The 24356-nt window shown below is 42.2% G+C and overlaps 1 protein-coding gene across 5 annotated transcripts in view; it reads right to left on the reverse strand.

The window, feature by feature from the left end:
• MOB3B (MOB kinase activator 3B) overlaps positions 1 to 24356 on the reverse strand; it is a 114381-nt gene that overhangs the window by 18038 nt on the left and 71987 nt on the right. The gene's annotated exons all lie outside the window — the stretch shown is intronic.

Raw genomic sequence — 24356 nt, forward strand, 5'->3', positions numbered from 1 at the left:
GAAAATGCGTACTAAAAATAGTCTAAATAAAATAAATGCATACAGTTGGCATGGTGGATGGACAGCCTTTGCTTGCATTCTGCCTGCTTGCAAAGACTATCTCAAATATTATCAACAATGTATAACAGATGTAAATTAAGAGGGGATAGATAGATGTTCAGGGCAACCTGAGGAGGGGACCCTTGATCTTCCACAGCCCAGTCTCAACCAAATGCCTGGTGGAAGAGCTCCATATTGCAAGCCCTGCGGAAGTGTGCCAGTTCTGTTAGGGCTCTCAGCTCTTCCAGGAGCTCATTCCACAAGGTCAGGGCTGGGGCTGAAAAGGCCCTTGTGCTGGTCAAGGCCAGGCGCACCTCTTGAGGGCCAGGGACCACCAGTAGGTTCAGACCTGCAGAGCGAAGAGCCCTGCAGGGGGCATAAGGAGACAGGCTTCAGATATGCAGGGCCCAGACTGCAAGTGGCCTTAAAGGTTAATACCAGAACCTTGAACTGGATCCGGAACAGAATTGGCAACCTATGCAGCCGCCTCAGCACAGGCTGGATATGGGCCCTCCAAGATGACCTTGAGAGGGCCCTAGCAGCCACATTTTGCACCAACTGTAATTTGCGTGGGAAGACCCACATAGAGTTACAGAAGTCCAGTATGGAAGTGACCATTGCATGGATCACTGTGGCTAGGTGTCCTGGTGTCAGCTAGGGCAGTGGTCCCCAACCTTTTTATCTTCGGGGACCAGTCAACATTTGACAATCTTACTGAGGCCAGGGGGGGTAGTCTTTTGCCGAGGGACGTCACCGTTGCCTGAGCCCCCGCTCCACTTGCTTTCCCGCCAGCACCACTGAATTCCCGCCACCCGCTGTGGGGCACAGCCAGCAGCAGCTGTGCAGTGCCACGCTGAGGGGGAGCCCCAGCCATGGCGGCTGCTGGGGAGCACCAAAGGTGAGCCGGTGGCATAGTGGCAGGGCAGCCCCTGAGGCAGCAGACAGGGAGGATATGGGGGAACCGCAGCCCGGTACCAACTGATCTATGGACCGGGACTGGTCCCCGGACCGGGGGTTGGGGACCACTAGTAGCCTGGCTTGGCAGAGATCGAAAAATGCCACCTGGGCTACCCTAGTAACCTGCGGCTCCATAGATAGGAACATATAAATGTTAAAAAGCATGGGGGGGGGGAGTATCGCCCCCTGCAGTACTCCACAAGAGAGTATGTAGGGGGACAACAACTCTTCCCCCACTGCCACTCTGTGTCCTGTTCTGGAGATATATCAGTCACTGTAAGTTTGTCCCTTAAATCCCCGTCCCAGTGAGGTGGTCAGCTAATAACTCGTGGTCAACCACATTAAACACAGCCAAAAGATCTAACAGCATGAGGATAGCCAATCCGCCATGATCCAGCTAGCGCTGGAGATCATCCATCAAGGTGACCAGTATGGTCTCGACCCTGCAGGCAGGTTGGAAGCCCGAGTGGCATGGATCATGCGCTGAAGTTTCATTCAAAAATGCCAGGAGCTGGTCCATGGCAGCCGTTTCAACTACCTCTCAAGCCAATGTCAGCTGTATCTCAAGCCGGTGACACCTACTAAGTTAGCAATGCACAGAATTGCTGTCCTACAATATTACCCCCTCAAAAAACAAACGAACCCAAAACAAACAAACAAAAAAACCTCACTTGAACGGCTAAGCAACTTTCCCCCAGATAAATTAGCATTCCAGGGTAGATGAATGCACATACCTATATGAAAGCAATAAAACAGAAATTGTTCTTGCAGTAGGTAGCAGCCAGGAGATGCAAAACTATATCATTACCCAGCTGCACTTTACCATCTGGAGCCAGCTTCTCGGATCCTTCCTTGCTACATTATGTCAACTAAACTGCTATTGAGAAGGCTGCGTGTCTATCTATTTACCAATCTAAAAGAGAGCACTTTACATGTAAATGATGCACAAATGACACAGGGTGGTATCCGGTTGGTGGCTGTGAAGAAAAGGGTCCCTGGGGGAAGAAGAGTTAAAAATCCCACCCCCTCCATTTTTTCTCTCTATGCTGCTTTGGGAACCGCAATGCTGAGCACAATAAAATAACTGTAAAAACCTTTACTTATGGAGCACGCAGCTGCACATTTTTGACTCATCTTGACAAATTGGTTCCATAAACTATAGCTGTGGGAAAACTCAAGTTTAAATGGATCCAGAAAGCCAATGATGGCCTGTGTGATTAATTCCAATGACCAGCCTTAGTTGCTTTCTGAAGCAAAGCTAAGATAGCAGAACATAAGAGGGACCATCAATTAGACAGTCTTTGGCAAAGTGGATTAAATTTCAGGCCCTGGAGAATTGCTTGACTGCAATAATGATTATGCCAGCAGAGAGCTCTAAAACTTTGAAGTAAATGATCACGGAAGAGTGAAAGTGCACTAAAATATAATCATATTGTATGAAAAGGTAATGACCGAAACAGGTTCTTATGGAAACCAGTGATTGTGCTTGCAGATATAGAGCAATCCCCTCCCCACACACACACACTCACACACACACTTCCATGGCTTGGAGTCAGGCATGCTGCCCAACAGGGACTAATTAGTTCCTCTCCTCCAGGGCCTGAATGACACACGGCTGTTTTGGCTGGCCTGGAGTAATGCAAGAACCTCTTTGTCCATTATTAATTAGCTGATGCAAAAGTAATAAACTGGCAAGGAAAGAGAGCACCTCCTTTTCAGCTGCCGGCAATTTGCACCTCTGAGAGGTAAAAAGCCGCCACTGCAATGCAGGGGGAGAATTCTGGCTAATGGTATATGTCAGCCTTGGGCATGTGCGATTGGTTTGGACCAGGGAGGGCTGTGTTCAAATCCCCACTGGGCTCCAAAGTTCACTGTATCGGGGTAGTCAACCTGTGGGAATCCAGATGTTCATGGACTACAATCCCCATGAGCCCCTGCCAGCAAACATGGAATTGTAGTCCATGTAGTCCATGAATATCTGGAGGACCACAGGTTGAGTACCCCTGTACTATATGACCTTGGCCCAGTCACTGTCGCCCTCAGCCTAATAAACCTGTTGTGATGACAGACTGGGCCAACTACCCTGAGAAGAAGGGATAGTACTAAAAGTAGTAATAAAAGGGAGGGCTAATAGTTCTGAGAAAGACTGTATACTCTCTGCTTTCTAGTGAACAATCCTAGGGAGATCTCTGCTCAGGATCTTAGAGATATGCGAGTCAATAAATTTTACAGCATTTTGGGGTGAAATTAGGTGCCTTAGCTTATATGCGAGTATATACAGTAACTCCGTATCATTGTCCTCATTCTTTTAAGGCAAATACATCAATGTGAGGAGCTAGGACATTTATCATTTCACGCTGAGAGCCCCTGCTACTGTAAGATTAGCACTTCCCAGGGACCAGCTCCTTATTGTGCTGGATACTGATCAGAGAACTTTGAGAGAAATAACAAATGGTGTTCTTTCAAACAAACCACCATGGGCCACTGCACCATTCAGAAAGAACAAAGGAGTCTGGCATGGTCAGGCCCAGCACAAAATGTGGAAAGGCAGGAAATGGTTGCCTGTAAGGGCTAATAGCAGTAGGAGGAGAAAGCAGGTCAAATCATTAGACTACTATTGGCTATGAACTTGAGGGTGCTTTCTTGTTACTGAATAACAAGAGACTTCTACTCTGAGTAGATCTGTTTAGGATTGTTGCTGTTATTACCAACATACATATGACTAAGTGGACCCCTTTGTATCAAGGCACACCATTGTCCCATGAAGCCCACTACTGTCTCCTTTGATAATAGGAGCTCTTGGGGCTCTCAGGCCAACTAAGGCATCAGCTGCTATATGTGATCTTTTAATTAAACATGCCTATGGACTGTCACTGTACCAATCATGTCTTAGTAAAAACTACAACCTGACAGCACCCTTGGCTTTTTGTCCATAATTCACAAAGGATTTCCCATCTCCCAGACTCTAGGCCTTTTAGATTAAAATGCAATATCAGTACTTAAAAAAAAACACATTTCCCACTTTACACCAGCATCTATCTACAAGCAATGAAAGACATCCCTGGATCTTTGCATGTTTACCCCGGATTGAACTGAACTGTACAATCCTGTGTGTCAGGAGGACTGGGGGGAGGGATCAGATTAATTTTTAGCTAATGTCATTGTATACTGGTTTGATCTAAATCCTCAACATCAGTACACAGAATCCCAAACAAGAAGTCCCAACATCTAATTAAATACAAACAGATATTCTTTATTCTCAATTACACTGACCTAATTGCAAATAAGTAGCTCTAGCACTAAAGTCCCAGGACAATTACTTTTGCAGTGTACACCAGAACCTGTTCAAGGCTGGATCCCACTACAGCTTTCACAGTTAGAAGAAAAACAACCAAAGAACACAATCAGTTCCCAAGAACAACCAGTACTAATCTGCCTTCAGTCTATGTCTAGGCAAATTGCCTTTCCCTCATTTAGTTTAGTAACAATATGGCCCCTACTTTGTACCACCACCACCCAAGATTTGTGCTGGTTCTCAAGCCATTCCCATAATACTATGTTTTCTGGCATATTATAGCAAAAATAACATTTAAATGGTTTGACAAATAAATATATTAAATTCCAAAAGGGAAGAAATCACAGTTTATCAGACTCTGTAGTTCAAAGAAACATAGAGGCATTAAATTAGATCACTGAGCTGCAGTTATTACAGTGTGGGGGGGGGGAGAAGACAGTGGAATTTTTGAGCTAGCAGCTACTTGCTGAAATAGAAGAAGAAAAGAATTTATTCTTGGATGGATGAACTGGCCTTGGTTCAGGGAGTGCAACTGAGTTAGCCAGGATTTGGCTTTGAAGAAGGGGAATGGCAAATTCCCCCTCACTGGCAGTCTTCAAGCAAAGGTTGGATACACACTTTTCTTGGATGCTTTAGGATGCTTAGGGCTGATCCTGCATTGAGCAGGGGGTTGGACTAGATGGCCTTTATGGCTCCTTCCAACTCTATGATTCTATGATTCTAAATTCTGTTTAGTTAAACATTTACTGACCTAGGGTGCTAAAAAGGCAACCTCTCCTATCTGACAAATTTGGAAGCATTCCTGACAATCCTTAAAATGTCTTTTTTTTCACGGCATAACATATAAACAATATTGGACAGAGGCAATGATAGATTAGGAAGAAATCTGAAGCTGATGTAATCCAGTGCCTAAAGCCAGAGATTTTATGAAATATCCCTAATCCATAATCCCTATGCAGATTTATTCCTCTGTACATTTATACGATTTCAAGAATCCTTTAAATCAGACAACCATTCAGATGGTGAAAGGAAGCAAAACTGAAATGGGTCATAGGTGCCTACATATTTAGATATTATGGAAACTGCTTACAGATTAAGTGCATTGTGGTGAACAGTCTGTGAGTTTGTCTCCCCATGGGAACAGTCACAGAGGTATGTCAAGATTCATTGAAAGTCTGAGGGGTGTGAAAATCAGACAAGTCACAGTCACCAGAAACACATAGCTTGTCATGGAGTCACAGTCTACACACACAGCAATTAACATCATAACGTGGCAACTTTTTATGGTCTCTTTGATCATGCCTATTATTTAGGCACGCACTCACCTCGGCAAGAAATTAGGGATTCTTTGGTCATTGTAATATTGTTTATGGACTAGTCTGAGGTTGCAGCCATGTTTCGATCTCCCTCTGAAGATTCTGTAAAGCATTTACATCTTGCATGCCATTTTGTAGATCGCTGATTATTTTGAAGAAGAGTTGGTTTTTATACCCCGCTTTTCACTGCCTGAAGGAGTCTCTAAGTGGCTTTCCTCTCCCCTTTCTCTGAATAAATCTTTGTTGGTCTTAAAGGTGCCACTGGACTCAAACTTTGTTCTCCCTACAACAGACATCCTGTGACATAGGTGAGGCTAAGAGAGCTCTGAGAGAGACTGTTCTGTGAGAACAGCTCTAACAGGACTGTGACTAGCCCTTAGTCACTCAGCTGGCTGCATGTGAAGGAGCAGGGAACCAAACCCGGCTCGCCAGATTAGAAGCCACTGCTCTTAACCAACTACTTCAAGTTTATTTATTTATTTGACTTCTGTACTGCCCTACCCAGGCGGCTCAAGGTGGTGTCCAATATAATGGTTTAATACCATAAGTTAAAACAGAGTAAAATTTAAGTTTAAAATTAATTAAAAGACTTGTTGACACAAACGGGTTAAAATCAGCAGTGGCATTTCTAATGGGAGATGCTGAGGTACACTGCTTGTACTGATGTAGCTCTGGACAAGTTCATTCTGGGTTGAGTTTTTGTAACATTGTTTTGTTTTCAGAGTTTTGATGTGATGTAAGGTACCTCAAGGTCCTAGAAAGGCAGGATATCACTTCTAAGGAAAATAAAATCAGCAATTGGACTAAAGATCTAGATAATTCTGCTTTTGAGCATGTCATGCTGAAACATCCACTACTTAGATTAAGAAGAAGAAGAAGAAGAAGAAGAAGAAGAAGAAGAAGAAGAAGAAGAAGAAGAAGAAGAAGAAAAATTGGTTCTTATATGCCGCTTTTCCCTACCCAAAGGAGGCTCAAAGTGGCTTACAGTTGCCTTCCCATTCCTCTCCCCCTGTGGGGTGGGTGAGACTGAGAGAGCCCTGATATCACTGCCCGGTCAGAACAGTTTTATCAGTGCCGTGGCGAGCCCAAGGTCACCCAGCTGGCTGCATGTGGAACCTGGCATGCCAGATTAGAAGTCCGCACTCCTAACCACTACACCAAACTGGCTCTCAACTTAACAACAGTACAAGGCAAACACTAGGGATGCCAGTCCCCAGGTGGGACCTGGAGACTCCAAAGTTTCATAGCTCATCTCCAGGTGACAGAAATCAGTTCCTCTGGAGAAAATGGCTGCTTTGGAGGGTGGACTCCATAGCAGTATACTCCACTGAGGTCCCTCCTTTCCCCAAATCCTCCAGACTCCCAGCTCCATCCCCAAAGTCTCCAGGTATTTCTCAACCCAGAGCTGGCAACCTCAGCAGACAGAGGTCTTTCTCTGTGCCAGCGTTGCCCAACTTGTGGGCCTCAATCTGAACGTGGGTTGGAAAGCCTTTGAAAGTGGGGCCCTCAGGCTTTTACAGTTTTGTGCATGCAGTTTTTATATTTCTTTATTTGGATTTATAAACCAGCCTTATGGTGTGAGTCACCATACCAAGGGTATTTGGACTTGTGGGACACCATACCAAAAACCTTTCCTGTCTGGACCTACAAGCTGCCTCTGCCACTGCCGCCTAGGGCAGGGGTAGTCAACCTGTGGTCCTCCAGATGTTCATGAACTACAATTCCCATGAGACCCTGCCAGCAAACGCTGGGTACAGGCTGGCCCATCAACTAACAAGATATGAGGGACACAATATTAGACGCCCCCTGCCCTGCCCCCCCTCCAGTCTTAAGAACCTGCGGCTCTACTGTGGGATTTTAAATTCAGTTGCCTATATAAAGTTTACAGTCTTCCTTAAGACTGATCTTCCCTAGCCTACACTTGCTCTGAAGTCTGATCAGTATTTTTGCCAATCCTAACATCTCTTTTCTTCAGTACTTACTCTAAGTGCCATTTTAAAAAGTATACGTATGGGAAAAGAAAACAGTATTTGACTGCAAGAATGTACACATACAATTTTAAAACATGGTTGGGCATAAAACTTAGCCTGGGGAGCAATGATTAATGTGCTAGTTTAAAGAAAATCTAAACACGTTGTGACAATCTAGAAGAACTGGAGCTAATGGCCGCCCGCTCCAACCTCTTTCCCTTTCTTCTAGCTGTAGAAGTGAGTCCTGTGAACAATTCATACTGTAGTGCTTCTGGAAACTCTGCCGCTAAGATGAGCCAGGGCTTCCAAAGCAGCTGTTTCATGTTACCTCCGTATGTTATTCAAGGAAGCGTCTGCCTCGAATGCCAAGGCAAACAATCCTAGATGTAGAGCTTTGTTCAGCACCCCCAATGTTCTGACAGTCTCGAATTGTTAGATAAACTGGACTACTTACTAGATACTCACATCTTTCCACATGCTGCCTTCCTACAGTGGCCAGACCAATGTATACAAGGCACAGATTATTCTCTTATTATGTCTTGGAGAGGGAGGAAGACTGTGGCCCAATGACAGGAGATGGGGGCTGTGTCTCAGTGGTAGAGTATCAGCTTTGCATTGGAGAAAGCCTTGGGTTTCATTGCTGGCATCTCCAGTAAAAACAACAACAACAAAAGATCAGATAATAGATGCTGTGAAAGACCTGCATCTGATCGCCTGGAGAGCTACTGTCAGTCAGACAGGCAATACTGACCTGAATTAGTACAACAAATGCATTTTAATCATAAATGAATGAAGTTGTTCATATCGAGTCAAGACATTGGTTGATCTAGCTCCGTACTGTCTCCTCTGAGCAATAACAGCTCTTAAGAGTCCCAGACAAAGAAAGTGTTTCTCAGCACCTGATACCTAAGATCCTAGAACTCAAGAGACTGGGAACTGAACCTAGGATATTCAGCATGAAAAGTGTGGGTGATTTATCACTCAGCCACAGCCCCTCCCTTTAATACTTTTCAAATTTACAAGCACATAACTGAGCCAGACAGGTTCTCACAGTGCTGGTATTAACTTATAGGAAAATAAAGACCCATGACCTCTGGATAAATTCAAGTGAAATCAATATATAACATCCTCTATGTTTTCCATTCTGGTATTACCCCAGAATATCATCTTCTCTGGGCCCTCCTCTTTAAGGGCCAGTTTGCACATCCCTGTATACTCCTCGTGGCTTTAGCTGATCATACGAAGTAACTTCATTGAACAGCATGACACATTAGAGAAAGTGAAAGGATTTGGAAGTTCTTGTGTTTGCTTTTTAGTTGCTCATCTCCAGGTACAAGTCAGCACATGATGTTGCAACGTGATAACAAGCTATTATAGTTGAAGCAGTAAAAGTTGGCAGGTATTTAACAAAACAGGAAGGGGGAGAAGCATTTAAGAAAGAAGAAAGAATATTATGTAATATTATGGGGAATGTCCAGTGGATTATAAAGTCAACTTTCTGGAATACTATCAGCTATGAGCTTAATTTTTACGGAATTCCAAAGAAGCTGAGCATAGAATAGATCTTTTGCTAACACTCGATCTAAATGGAAGCAATCGTGTTTTCTCTTTAACTTGCACAAAGAGAAAATCTAAGCCTTTAAAAACATAAAATTATAAAAGGCAGATGCTGTACATTTCATAAATATGGAACTGCATTAGGAATTGTCCAAGTGCAGCTTTCATTGTACATTTAATGATTTGACCTAGGGATTGAGTGGAGGTAAACCTCAAAAACAGCTTTTGGAGAAAAGAGATTATCTTGTGCGCCAGCAGTGATACAATATTATGGCTCTGGGGTGCCATCTGTGAGAAATCAGACTGAAAACTGACAAATGTCACACTGCCAGACTCAATAACCTCTTAGAAACAACTCTCTCCAGTCTGGTAAGAATAAAACTTCCCTGGGTGATTTATTATTCTGATCAAGAAACCTGAAGATAATGAAATATGGATAGCAGCAGAAACTCATCAGTGTACAGAAGTAGTTAAAAGGGGGAAACATCTAGTAAGGTGGGTAAATCCACATAAATCCACACCCACATAATTATTCATGAAATTTAGAGAGACAAATATAACTGGATTACTTAGATTATGGCCCCTATCATTTTTGAGCTACTGGGCACTTTTGAGATTTTGGCCTTTGGGATTTTAAGAAAGGGTGGCAGGTACCATCAAAAAAGGCTATCACACAGATCAGCTGCTTGTTTGTGGGAAGACAGATTGTTAGAGATACCAAAAACTCAGAGATATAAAAAAGTCTTTGTTTTTGACCAAGTAAACAGTACGCAGCAGCCATTAATCTTGTCTAGGGCTAACTTGGTACTTTGCTAGTCATTGAGCAGGCAGAGAGTGGACTATTGGGACTATTAGATTTCCAACCCAACTCAAGAAGCAACCAGATTCCAGGAAACACATTGGTTGGTGTCATGTTGCCTAAAGGGACTATGATTTCTTTCATTTTTTGAAGTTAATAAACAGTAAGTTTCAATCTTCATAATTTAGGAGACATGTTTGGAAACACACAAGATGTACTTAATGAAAGTTTATAATGTTTATATAAAGGAACACAGAAAACAAGCTATGTTGAATTCTTAACCACCTGATGCTGGTGGAGTTCCCTTATGCCCCTATTTAGCTGTTAATCCAAATCCTGTGTAAAACAGAATCATGTTAAGCCGACAAAAGAAATGTTAGCAACATAAAACCCCTTACATCTCTTCAAATGTAGCTTGGGTCCCCGTTACTAGACATTACATCATAGAATCTATGATTTCACTTGATCCATTGCATCATTAGATGCTACGGCTCTAGGCTTTACTAATCAGAGGATCATTAAAAACTAAGCCCTTGCAATATGAGAAAATTCTGGGTTTATATAAAATTTACTTTTAGAACGTTAATTTTAAAGGCACAGTGAAAACTTCTCACTTTTATGTGAATTCTTACCCTAAGACAATCTAGTAGTTCTTCCTGGTGAAGCCTATTTCAGTTGTTTTGAGTAGTCATGCTTTCTCACCGAGCATCTTCCTCCCATCGGAGAGGAGGGGACAAGCCCGATTTCCAAAAGATTGTCAGATATATCTGTAATAGCCTAAACTATATAAATGTCAATGAATGTAAAGATCTTTAATCTGACCATCATTTCTGTCCTAGAAGCCCACTTTTAAGGCTCTTTTGTTCTCAGCCTCATTCCTAAATGATTAATTAAGGCTGGGGTTGCAGATTCTTCAGGGTTTGCAGAACTCAACTCTAACTAATTGCCTTTAAGGTTCAATTCAAATATGCAAATATTATGAGACACACAGAACTAGACATGCTCTCTCACTTATTCCCCCTTTCCCTGCACAAAGACTGAATACAGGTCTTCAACTAACCCAAATTAACCACAACATCTGTCTGTGAGCACTCCACTAACTGAGGTTTATTTCCTGGCTAAGAATCCCAGTTCCTGGGAAGGAAATCAATCTCATCTAGAGGTGGCACTTACATTTGGACCTCACAGTGTATTAGAGAAGGCAGTAGTGGCAAAAGCACATGAGCACAACTGTCTAGGTTTATGTCCAGCAAGAACAGAGAGATTTTTGTCTGTGCCATTGATTTCAGCCTCAATAACTACCTCAACCATAGTTTACTGTCTTTACATGACCTCCTACAAAGTGTACTCATCCCACAATGGAGGAAACACTTTTTCTGAACAGTGTTGCAAAGGAAGGCTGCCTTTACCAAACATATGTACACCAAAGGGAAAAGAGCCTGTCCCCTGGTTTATGACAACAGATATTAATACAATAAAGTGTTTCCAAAATATAAGACTAATTTTTAAATTGTACAGAATAAAGATATGCAAAATGAGAAACTTGTCTCTTTTCTTTTATTATGAAGGGTCCAACCAAACTGGTCTCTAGATCTGTCTGAATTTCAAGAAGTAATTTTCTTCAGTGGTTGTCCTCTCCGCATTGGTTCATTATAATTAATTCCAAATAAGGATATAAGCACCTTGATTAGGCAGTTAAATAGGTATTAAGTATAACGTGGCCTTCGGCTCAGAATCAGTATGGGGATGCTTGTGAAATGACTGCTCCCATTTGACAAGTGTCCCCATACTGATTCAGAGCCGAAGGCCACATTTAATACGTATTTAACTACCTCTTGTGGTGCAGAGTGGTAAGACAGCCGTCTGAAAGCTTTGCCCATGAGGCTGGGAGTTCAATCCCAGCAGCCGGCTCAAGGTTGACTCAGCCTTCCATCCTTCCGAGGTCGGTAAAATGAGTACCCAGCTTGCTGGGGGGTAAACGGTCATGACTGGGGAAGGCACTGGCAAACCACCCCGTATTGAGTCTGCCATGAAAACGCTAGAGGGCGTCACCCCAAGGGTCAGTCATGACTCAGTGCTTGCACAGGGGATACCTTTACCTTTACCTTTAACTACCTAATTAAGGTGCTTATATATCCTTATTTGGAATCAAGTAAATGAACAATTACTGAGCTTAACACAAAAGGTGTAGAAACCTTTACCAATATTGGTATGCCAAGGGATGACAGGTTAATAAAAACAAATGTTGCACTTTACAAAACTTTCACTATTAAATTACTGTATGGTCTATTTAGCACCAATTGGACCTGCTGTACTCAACGCATCTGTGCTTCCTGAGACCTGCTGAAATGTCAATTTGGGTTTTTTTGTCCAACTCCAAAGAGACAGATAAAATAATGAGAACAAATAGAGCATGTGTGTTTGTGCCACCGTCTGCAATTTTTCTAATTTAAAAAGTGTCAGGAAACCTAAAAGCGTTGCTAACTCTGATAAACAAGATGGGTTCTCTCTCAGGTGGGAAACAAAAGGTGGTGAAGTTGGAGGCAAGGAGGAAATTGAAAACTGTTAATCATACTGGGCTGGCTCCAAACTCTACCAAACAGGAGTCTGTGGTAGCCTGTTTGCCCTGCTCCCCCCCTCCATATGCAAAGCCTTGGCTGGGGGTCAAAAGATGCTCTCAATAATCTATGTGTGACATGGGTACCTGCAAAAAGGATGAGGAACCGGGAAAACTGTTCCTTCTCCGTCTCATGTGACCATTTACTTCATTCACAGAGCCTGTTACACACACACACACACACACACACACACACACACACACACACACACCACAAATTGCATGATGCAATTTTTCTAAAGGTTCCCCTAATTATCTGCAGCAATTTGGGGAAGCATGCCAAAGCATGTCAGGAAAATGAAAGGAAGATCTACAACTCCTTCCATTCACTGGAAGCTTGGATCTAACCTAGGGATGCCAGCCTCTATCTGGGGATACCCTGAAATTTCAGCTTACCTCAGACATCATTTCTCCTTAGGAATTGCTTGCATATCATCCTGTCATGTTTTTGCTGTTTTAACTGAATTATTTTTTGTCTTCATTGTTTTTTTTGTCTTCATCTGTTCTTCTCTGTCTTAAATACACTGACTAAATAACTGAAAATGACGCTTTGATGTGTGTTTATAGCTTACCTGAGGTTTCCAGAGATACTTCCCCATTCTTTGTATTGTCCAGTGACATACCTAGACAGGCTATTTGACCTGAGTGCTCAAAGGTACCTCTAGAATCATTATTCATTTTGGAAGCTTTTTCAATGAGGCCTCAAGTCAACTGGCCCAAATCCATCCCTTTCGTATATCAGCCACAGCCCAACTGGACTAAAACAAATTGTGCTGGAATTAACGCAGCAGCAGAACAAAATGCTTACTGAGAAAGAAGCTGAAAATATAGATCGGCTTCACTGTTCAACAGTAGTTTGACTTTAGGGACTACAGATAAAAATCAATTGTCTTCTGGACTCTCCACTCTTGTAATTATCAGGCATTTTTCTCCAGACTGATTTATTACAGAGCCTGGTAAATAACCTTTCAAATTATAGAGGAAAATTTCAATGAGCAGTTTCATGGTCTACATTGATTGATTATTTACAGGTATCCTTTCTAGAGTCTCCCACCAGTGGTTTTCAAATGGCATCTTTAGGAATTCTGATGTTCTCCAGAAGCTTTTTAGGAGAATGTTTGTGGAGAGGATTGGTAGTGGCTTGTCTGCATGTATGCACACCTGGCGTGCTCTTGAGAAAGACTGCTGACAGGCCTCCTGTAATGTGCAGAGAATCTGCAGACTTCTTGGTCCGCAGAGGTTACTTCCCATTCACGTGAACATTCGGTTTTCTTTCCCTTTCTAAAATAATGTGTACAGTCTATAAGATGAAGAGGCATTGTACAGAAGTCATATACCAGACTTCTCTGCAGAGCCACCCTCACTGCAGGCTTCTTTGCAACAGGGAATAGCTGTCCAGTATCACAAAACTGGTTCAGTATCACAAATCAAGCTGTACCATCTGGATGGCAAGCCAAGCTCAGTTGTACATCTGCCCTAGATTCCTCTCCATGGCACTGAAATGGCTCGAGAAATGGCAGCTGCTGAAACAGTATTCTGTATTTTACACGGCATCGTTATTTGGTAATAATTCTAGGCTTCTTCGCAGATGATGCAACGGTTCCTTTGTAGTTCAAGGAGGATATGTGTGCACGGTCAGGTTCTTGCGCAATACAAAATAAACACGTGTTGCACAGAGCCTCCTTTCTTTGAGTTAGCATTTTAGTTTCAGAGATATGTGCAGGTCCAAAAGGCAAGGACAATGGCCACTGAGAAGTTTCCTGTTGCCTTAAGTAAATGGGTAGCATGCCGCAGGGAAAAAACATATCCCATAAAATAAACAAACAAGCAAATAAAGAAAGAATCCTGCCCTGTCATTTCCAGATGTAATTGCCAATGTGTTTTACTACTGGATAATTACAAACCAAGGGCTTTTAAATAAACCTTTAGCCTTTTATCTGCTTAAAAAAAATAAAAACCCACACAGCACCTTCCAGACAATAAAGAGACCTCTGTGACATTTATTTCTCAAGATTACATTTTCTGGAAAACCAAACAGAAATGGATCCCTTGCCCTGCAGAGCTAACACCTTAAACCTACAGTCATGAGTACATTTGCTAGGAAATAAATGACACTGAAATCTGTAGAAATAATTTCCAAATATGAATATTTAGGCTAGTAATGCACATCATGTAGAAATGGAGCATTGTAACAGATATTATGGTTAGAGTCAAATTATATAGCATCTCTGAGACCAACAAGAGTTTCAGAGTATAAACCTTTGAGAGACTTTAACTGTTTTTATGGTTGGACATTTGTACACTGCCATGATTTGTAAATTGTGTGTTTTGTAGCTGGCTTGGAGCCATATTTTGATAACTCTAATCTACTCTAACTTTTGAGAGTGAAAGCTCCCTTTGTCGGACAGGAGGGATATTATGGATATCTAAATACTGCAGCAACTCACAAAAATGTTAAAAGCACCCAGTCATAAAAACTCACCAAAGTGGTATAATTGAACTATATAAAAGTTACATTTGCAGTGCAATACTAAACAGAGTAGCACCCCTCTAAACCTGTTGATGTCAGGGAACTTGGATGGGTGTCACAGTGGGTATAACTGTGTTTAGGACTGCATTGTGCATATCAGTGGGATTCTTACTATTCATCCATTCTGAATTTCCAGAAGTCTTTTAATGCTCAGGATGGCAAGAAAGCAAAGTAAATACAGAAATGGTGTCCTGGTTCAAAGTGGTGGCCTCTAACCTGGAGAACTGGGTTGTGATTGATCCCCCCATTTTTCCATAAGCAGCCAGCTGAGTGACCTTGGGCTAGTCAAGGCCATGTAAGAGTTGTTCTAATAGAGCAGTTCTGTCAGAGCTCTCACAGCCTCACCTACCTCACAGGGTGTCTGTCATGGGGAAAGGATGGGAAGGTGAATATAAGCTGCTTTGAGACTCTTTCGGGTATTGAAAAGCAGGGTATAAAAACCAGTTCTTCTCTTTTTTCTGAATCAACTTGTATTTTACACACACAAATGAGCCTTGGCATCCTTCTCTGTGGCTCCTTCAGATTCAATTTAGCCAGTCCTCAATCCACACCAAAAATGCATAGCACTTTCTGAGCTACAGAGATATGGACCTTATTTAATACCAACGACACGTCTGAAGAAGTGTTAAAGAAGGAAGGATGTTGTTATTAAGAGATTAAGGAAGGATGTGCCTAGTTTGCACTCTTTTTGCTTCCTTCCAAGTGGGAAGTTTTGGATTATTTTGAAAAGCTCAGCTGATTTCTGAACCGTGAGGTGATCTGCCATTCATCCGGGCCTGTACTTCACAAGTTTTTAGGCTGAACTGCCAACATCTTTCAGCAAGAGGCACAGTGCTCTGAGACAAGCTCAGCAGTTCTATGAATGTACATGCAATATTGTTCCACACATACAGGGAGGAAATAGCTGATTGATATTTTTTAGCCTCAGAATATACACAGCCTGAAAATTATCAGTAAATGACAAAATCTTCCCTATCAAAAAGGCTTCACAAATTCATAAAGAATTGGCCTGTAGTTTTTTAAACCCCCTGACCCTCTCCAAACAGTTCATCCTGCTTCCAATTGTCAACCAATTATTTATTTATTTATTATATTTATATACTGCCCTCCCTGGGGGCTCAGGGGGGTTTACATAAGAACAAACAACAATACATAAAACAATCTATAAACATGTGAATAACTTTACAATAATAACTAGTCATGTTAGGCTGCTGTGAAAGGTAATATCTTTAAACTCAGTCCTCCTTGTCCAGTGACAAATTCGTATCTCACCAAAATATGTTTGGTCTATTTGACCATAATAAGGTAAAGGTATCCCCTGTGCAAGCACTGGGTCATGTCTGACCCTTGGGGTGATGCCCTCCAGCGTTTTCATGGCAGACTCATTACGGGTGGTTTGCCAGTGCCTTCCCCAGTCATTACCGTTTACCCCCCAGCAGCAAGCTGGGTGCTCATTTTACCGACCTCGGAAGGATGGAAGGCTGAGTCAACCTTGAGCCGGCTGCTGGGATCGAACTCCCAGCCTCATGGTCAGAGCTTCCGACAGCATGTCTGCTGCTTACCACTCTGCGCCACAAGAGGCCTTTTACAGTAAACTACCAGGGTTTAAACCCCACTGGAAAACAGGATTGTTTGGCCAGGGTTCTGAAATCCTGCTTTGATGTCTGTTGCTCTTAAGAGCACCATTTCGTGACAACGGCAGTCTTCTGTTTCTGCAGCAACTGAATTTTTGGGTGCCCAAGAGAACGTGACCAATTAATTCCATCGGGTCATTCTGCTGCTTCCTCCCAGCCTTCCGGTTGCTCCTTGCAGGCCAGCACCTCTGCTGACCAATGTCAGCTTCATTAACAAAATTGCTCAGCCAGCATCTCTCTTTTTCTCTCTCTCACGCTCTCTGCCGCACAAGACTGTGACTGGCACTGAGCAAAAAGACACAAGCATGCTCTAAATCAGAGGTAGTCAAATTGCGGCCCTCCAGATGTCCATGGACTACAATTCCCATGAGCCCCTGCCAGCATTTGCTGGCAGGGGCTCATGGGATTTGTAGTCCATGGACCTCTGGAAAGAAAGAAAGAAAGAAAGAAAGAAAGAAAAGTATTTTTTCTTTTTTATCCTGTCAACACAAGAGTTCATGCTCTCCTAATGAAATGTGATTGGCAGTAACTTCAAAAAACAAACAAGAATTTCACACGCCAAATAATTAATTTATGGGATTTGATTCCACAAGATGTGGAGACGCCTACTAGTTTAGATGGCTTTACAAAGGGATTAGAGGATGGACCTATCAACTGTTATTAGTCACAACAGCTAAACTGAACATAGATATTCAGCGGCAGAGTGCCTGCCAACAAATCTAAGTTCCTGAAAAGGGAAGAGAAGATCGCCAGGAGGGACAATTACCTTTTTGTCCTTCTCCTGGGCTTCCATCTTTGGCTAACCTCTATGGAAACAGGATGCTAAACTAGATGTGCCTTAATCTGATGCAACAAGGCTCTGGTTTTCAGATAAAGCACTTCAGAGTTTGAATTTGGAAGTCTGAAAATGAGGACAACATTGTATTAATCCTCCTTGGCAAACATACCAACTACTTTAATATTTCCGGTGAGCTGTAGATTCCTTTCAAGGGACGTTCTAGTCTGTTCCTATTTTACTGTCATGATGTCTCCTAGGGCTATCAGAAGAGTTTTCAGATACTACAATCCCATCTTATGACCACTGCCTTCAGCTTGATCATATAAATATTGTAAACCTGCTTTGCTAATCACTGTAACTCAAATGAGTTCCTTGAGTTGCTTATAGTACACTCCTAAAAACATTTTTCTGGACATGTACCCAAATGAAGACCTGAAATCACTCTCAGAAGATTTGCAGAGACAGTGTTTATATCTGAATAACACTGCAGCAGAAATTCATAATTTGACTTTTTTGCAAGATCAAAACAAGCTTTAAAGGCTTGGTGCCTGTTTAAGGTGACCAAATTGTCCCACTTTTGGAGGGACATCTGGGGGTACCTGACAAATTGGGTACCTGACAAATTGTACTTATTGTACTTATGTTGAAATTAAAGATATATATTACAATACTATTTTTGCATTCTATGTGTTCTATGCAACTTTTTGTTGCTCCATATAGACCAAATTTTAAATCAAGAACCCCCCCCCCCCCCCGGTCAATGGTGTCCCGCTTTACCAATGTTAAAATCTGGTCACCTTATGCCTGTTGCACCAACACTAATTTATTTTATAAAAGAAATGGGCAGTCAATGTGCTGAAAACAAAGCCTGTGCTAAAAATATGAATTCTGATCTTTCACATGTGCATCTCTTGTTAGAATAACTTTGCTGCTACAAAGCAGTCAACTGGTTTAAAATGTGGTAACCAGATGGGACATTTTATAGGTATCTTTTAAGCACCCTTAAGATGATTTTGCTGCTAAATGTTAGGCTCTGGAAACAAGGAAGGGGAAGTAGCCCATTACAGATTCAAAGTGAAGCAAGCAGAAACATCTGCTACAGCCAAAATTAGCCTGTTGGTCAATCCTAACAGCTGGAATTTACAGCTGATCATCTTTGTGTGCTGTCTCAACATCTGTTTTCAGTCACTTGGAAATAGTGCACAAAGTTTAAAAAGAAAGCAAGCCCTACCTGGCTCAACAGAGCATCTGGAAACCCACAGGAGAACAAAGACTTGTCTCTTTATTCACCAATCACAAAGAACCAGACCTAGTCATTTCTAGGTAACTAGGCAGGTAATGACACAGGAAAGAATTTAAGTGTGGTTTGAACAATCTAACATTTTTCTCTCTGTCTTATGCTTCTATCAGAATACAGAGAAAGCTTAACTCTTGGTAAAGAACTCCCTACCGGAGACTATCCTGCCCTTAGTAAGATTTGCTCTAATCCATTTTTATCATATTGATCAGCTTAAAAACAGAACCATTCAAATTATAGTTAGCAGCTGCACTCCATCTTCATGGAAGAGAGCCATCACTGACAGATGTAGAACAGAATGGAAAATGCAAAGCATCAGAAAATAATGGAAATTAGGCTGTAGGTAGTTAATCAGGCTGAATTAAACTGCCTCTCCCTTAATAGACCCTACAGCAATTATTTAAGCTTGGAAGCTCAGGAAAGAACATTTGCAGAATGTGTCCCTAGGAATCCTGGAGTTTCTCAGAGCTTATGAAGCCTTCTTGAAGCATCTCTGACAAGCAGCTTGTTCATTGTTACCAATCTTCCCTTTCATGTGCTGTCAGAGGGGAGGGCTGGGTGAATTCTAGCACATACTCTGTGTTGGAGAAAGCAACAGGTGGGATCCCAAGTGAATTGAGTGTACTGCCAGGGTATCACTAGAATATTGTGCAACATGTTGGCAGAGTTTAAATATACAACACCAGGTTGCTCAAAAGAATAAAATAGCTATATTGAGAAGATAAGCATCCTTTGTATAGAAAAAGGAGAGAGTCCTAAGTCTAGCTAACTAACTGTTCTGTTCATTCCGTACATCTGTTCAGGAGGCAAGCAGGGAGGAAGTGAGCTTAAAGTCTCTGACTGAAATATGCTAAGTATACATCTCTTCCAGCGCCCCCTGTGGGGCACATTCAGTACAATCATGCACACTGTGGATTTTGCATATTCTAACACAATATCCAGTGGCTCTCAGCCAATCAGTGTAGAAAGGGTTCCCAAGGGCAGGAGTTGTCCACCTGTGGTCCTCCGGATGTTCATGGACTACAATTCCCATGAGCCCCTGCCAGTGTTTGCTGGCAGGGGCTCATGGGAATTGTAGTCCATGAACATCTGGAGGACCACAGGTTGACTACCCCTGCCCTAGGGAGAGGAAATCTGTAAACCAACGGCTTGCGTCGGTATATTCTGAGCCATGAAATTATGAGTGAGGATAGCCAAATTTCCTGAGCCAGACTACTTCAGTAATTTGCAGAGCATGGAAAAAGCACATTCCCAGAGTCTGGAATGAGAATGAACAGTTCATTACCAGTTTATTTAATTTATCTACCACCCCTCAAAGGAGTTGCTGCTAAATGTAGCATCTTGATCACTAGTGTTTACTGGAAAATGTGCCTTACTGATTTACACTGCCTCTTCCCCTTTCATTTTGCATGCAGGTTTCTCCTCCCCGTTCCAGAATTAACCAGAGAAGGTGTACAGCATTATATCTGCTCTTATATTAATGCAAACCTGAGGGGCCACCTCTTTACCTATGCCTCTAAAAGAGCACTACAAGACAGCTACAGCCACTACAAGCACCAACAAGCCAGCGATCCCTGGCCCCAGGGAGGCTTGTCTGACCCTCGACCAGGGTCAGGGCTTTCTCTGACCGCCACCTAGTGGTATGAGCTCCCAGAGGAGATCAGGAACCTCCCAGAGCTAAAGCAGTTCTGAAAAATTGAGCTATTTCACCAAGATTTCAGTTGAGGACTATGACGCAACTCCATCAACCAGAACCCAAAGGCTCCTCTGACCACCATCTATGTCTTGCACACAAAATAGCCAAAGCCCAGCACTGTAAACAATATATAACTGTTGTGTCATAAAGTTATAACGTTATAATATGAAATGTTAAAAGTTAAATATTCTATTGTTATGAATTTGATTGTTACAGATATTATACATTCTCAATGACAACGCTTCCTTGTATTGTACCGGTTCCTATTTTAACAGTTTAACCCAGCCTTTTTCAACTTGTTGACTGTGGAGGAGCCACTGAAATATTTTTCAGGCTTTGTAAAGCCCCAGAATTTGGCCCAGCAGTGATATCAGCTGGTCATGCCTCCGTGCTTCGACTGAGGAGAACTGAGGGGTGAGGGGAGAAAGGAGGCAATCTGAGGAAGAAGTAGGTGTCCAGGCTCCGCCTGCTTTCCCACCCCAGGTCAATGGAAGTTACCAGTTCTCTACTTTCATGGCACTGCTGGGGATACCTTATGGCCAAGTCCATTAAGGCAGGATAAAGAAATGCTGGGGAGCCCCTGGGGAGCTCTCACAGAGCTCCAGGACTCCAAGAAGCCCAGGTTTAACTACTACACCAAGCAGGCTTGAGGCCATGGGTTTGGTCCTGCAATGCTTTTAATTATCCCTATCTACCTTTGTAATTAGATTCAGGTGGGTTTGGTCTGAAGCAACAGAACAAAGTTTGAGTCCAGTGGTACCTTTAAGACCACAAAGTTGAATTCTGGGTATAAGCTTTTGTGTGCATGTACACTTCATTGGATACAAGCCAAGAAGGGTTAGTTAGAGTCAAAGATGCATAAGTAACCAGGTGATAAATATGGCTGATTGGATTACAGCAGTTGTTAAGACTGGTAGCAAATTAGCATATAAACACAAGAGTTAACAAACAGATGTGAACACTAAATTGGGGTCCGGTCTACCTCCAAGACCAACACATCCCCTCAACAAACAAATTTCCTCAAGCTTTACATATGGGGAAGGTTAGTTGCCAGGAAAAGCTAAATAGATTCAGGATGCATAAATACAGCGAACAGTACATCTGTTGTTAACTCTTTTATTGTCCGTATACTATTTGCTGCTATCCACGGAGCTTAGCAACTGTATTATTCCAAACTTAGCTGTAATTCTTATGGTGGCAAGATAGGGATTAGAAAAAAAGTGGTGGTGTTCACAAAAGTCAGTGAGGGGATATTTCAACATTGTTCCACTTGTGAAAAAGAAGATATCACTGAAAGCATTACATGGACAACGTGAGAATGGTAATACAACCGGTATCTAACCTATGTTCTGAATAGAGCTTATATCACGACTAAACTATATGGCTTCAGAAGGTCTGCAGCAATACAAGTGCGTGGATTGGGTCCTGCCTACTGTCTAGGTGGTGAATAAATAAGGAGAGATACCCTCGACATCCAAAGAGCTATGCTATAGGAACCAAAGTCATATGGGATGGAAGCTGAAAGAGGGAGAACAACTAAAAACAAATATAGAGAGCACAAGTTCCCTGACACCAAAGGGATGCTCATCTATTCTACTACTTTGGCACAGTGGATAATAGACTCTGTGTTCTAGGAGAACAGAGTAGAGTACAATAATATTAGCTGTCTCTAACAGGAACCTGATTTCAGTGGTTCAAGTAGAAGTGAAAAGGAAGTGAGCTCTCAGGTCAGAAACACCAAATTACATCCCAAATCTGTTCTCATTAAAAAAAAAAAAAAACCTTACTGAATGCAGTGCAGGAAGCCATCCAGTAGTAATTACGTGGGAGGACTCAAACCACTGCCAAAATCACAAATAAACCTGCACATCAAAGTGTTATGGTCAAAACATGTAATCTGTGGCTGAAAATTACTCTCAACCTGCTCATTTCATGCTGAGCTTTTTGTCTGTATCTTCTGGGGATCCTTAGCATCTTCTTTAAAATGCATCCCTGGAGACGAGCTGGAAGGACTGAACAGGTAATTTTGTGTCCTCCAGTATCTCTTCAACCTGCAGAAGGACCATCTACCTTAAAAGACCAGGGAGGGGGGACTGTTGCACTGTTAATGAACCTGAACAAGAAGACATGTGCTTGACTTTCAGATACTTTAGTTCATTCCTGCTTTTTCTTTTTTGTCTGAAAGACAGTGGTGAAAGCCGGCAGATCTTAATTCACAAGCAAGAATTAATTCCAGTGAATTTTTACTTCTCTCTCCCTTCCTTTTGTCAAAATGTTCTAGAGAGGTAACTGTGAAAGTCTGTTGCAGCTACAAAAAAAAAAAAGAAACACCCAAAACTTTTGCTGCACATTAAAGGCTAATTGGCTAACTGTAAAACAAACATTTGGGAATTAAATCTCACTCTGTCTATTTGATGAAGCAAAAGGCACTTGGACACTTGAAACTAACTTTTTATTGTTGTTTAACTTCAGGAAGGCACGTACTATGTCTAGACGATTTAGGGCTTTAAGGTTCAAAATCAGCATTATGAATTGGGTCGGCTATCAATGGAATACCAGCAACTGTGATAGAATACAGGTAATATGCTTCTGTCAAAGACAGGCTGCAGCTCAGCAGAAGGGGCTGTAGCTTAGTGGAAGAGCATATGCTTGGCCCAGGTTCAATCGTCCACAATGCCAGGTAAAAAGACCAGGCAAGAGATGATATGAAAGACTTTTGCCTGAGACTCCAGAGAGCTTCTGCCGGTCTGAGGACACAGTACTGACCCTGATGGACCAGTGGTCTGATTCCCATGCATGATCACAAGACAGCCAACATGATTTTGAAGTGACTGCAGATAGTGGAAAGAAAAAGACAGTGCCAAAAGGGTCAGGCAACTAATTATCACATTCAGACTATTTCTGTCCTTCCTAACAGACATTGTGGCCTTCCTTCTATGGCATCTGTCCCTTGCAGGCTTATGCCAATCATGACAACCAAACTGTATTGCCTACATATGAACACTGGGAAAATCAGAGCTATACCGATGTGACAGAAAGGAAGCATTTAACTCTGAAGGCAAAAGTACAATCAAGGATTTGTAAACAGTATGCAGAAAGAACCTGACACAACTCAGTACTTATTGTGTGCCTCATTCATGGGGCTCAACAATAACAACCAGGGCTTCAATCCAGGCCATGAATGTACAAGCAGTAAAAGTTCCTTTAAAGTCCAAGGTCATCTGTTACATGAATCTTAAATGCTGTTACATGAATCTTAAATTGCAGTCAAACTCTTGCCACAGAAGATGATTCAATTGACAAAAGAGCAGACCTCTGGTACAGTTTTGCAAAAGACTTCATCAGCTGTCCATACAAAACAAAGTCTAACTTCGAACTCCACGGCTTGGAAGCTTTTATAGTCTCTGGTTCATTTTTTACTGTGACCTAATCAGGGTTAAACAAAGCAGAAGTAGTAAAAATGCCCAAGGTTGTCCCTTCATAGGGCTGCCAGGCCTCCTGCTAAAGCAGGTCTTCTGCTGGCAGTCCTCATTGGCTTCAAGCAAAACAGAAATAAAAACAACCAGGGATGTCTGTGACATCACTTCTGGAGAAAAAAACATAAGCAGCATGCAGTAACTTCAGGGGTTTGCATGCCTCCTGCCCCAATCTTCCTTCCTCCAACTTTCCTGCTGGTTGCAAGCCTACTCATCCAACATGAAATTCATAAAACAGATGTGTCCTTCTCGATCCATGTCAACTGATAGTGTTTTTTGTACTTTCCTCTAAAATGCCTATTTCAGGAACATTATTTCAGTTTCTGATGTTTCCATGAAGAAACCAAAAGCTCAGCAGTGTAAGACTATCACAGAAATTTTTATTATAAAGAAAA

This window comes from Paroedura picta, chromosome 7 (genome assembly GCF_049243985.1).
Source record: "Paroedura picta isolate Pp20150507F chromosome 7, Ppicta_v3.0, whole genome shotgun sequence".
NCBI lineage: Eukaryota > Metazoa > Chordata > Lepidosauria > Squamata > Gekkonidae > Paroedura > Paroedura picta.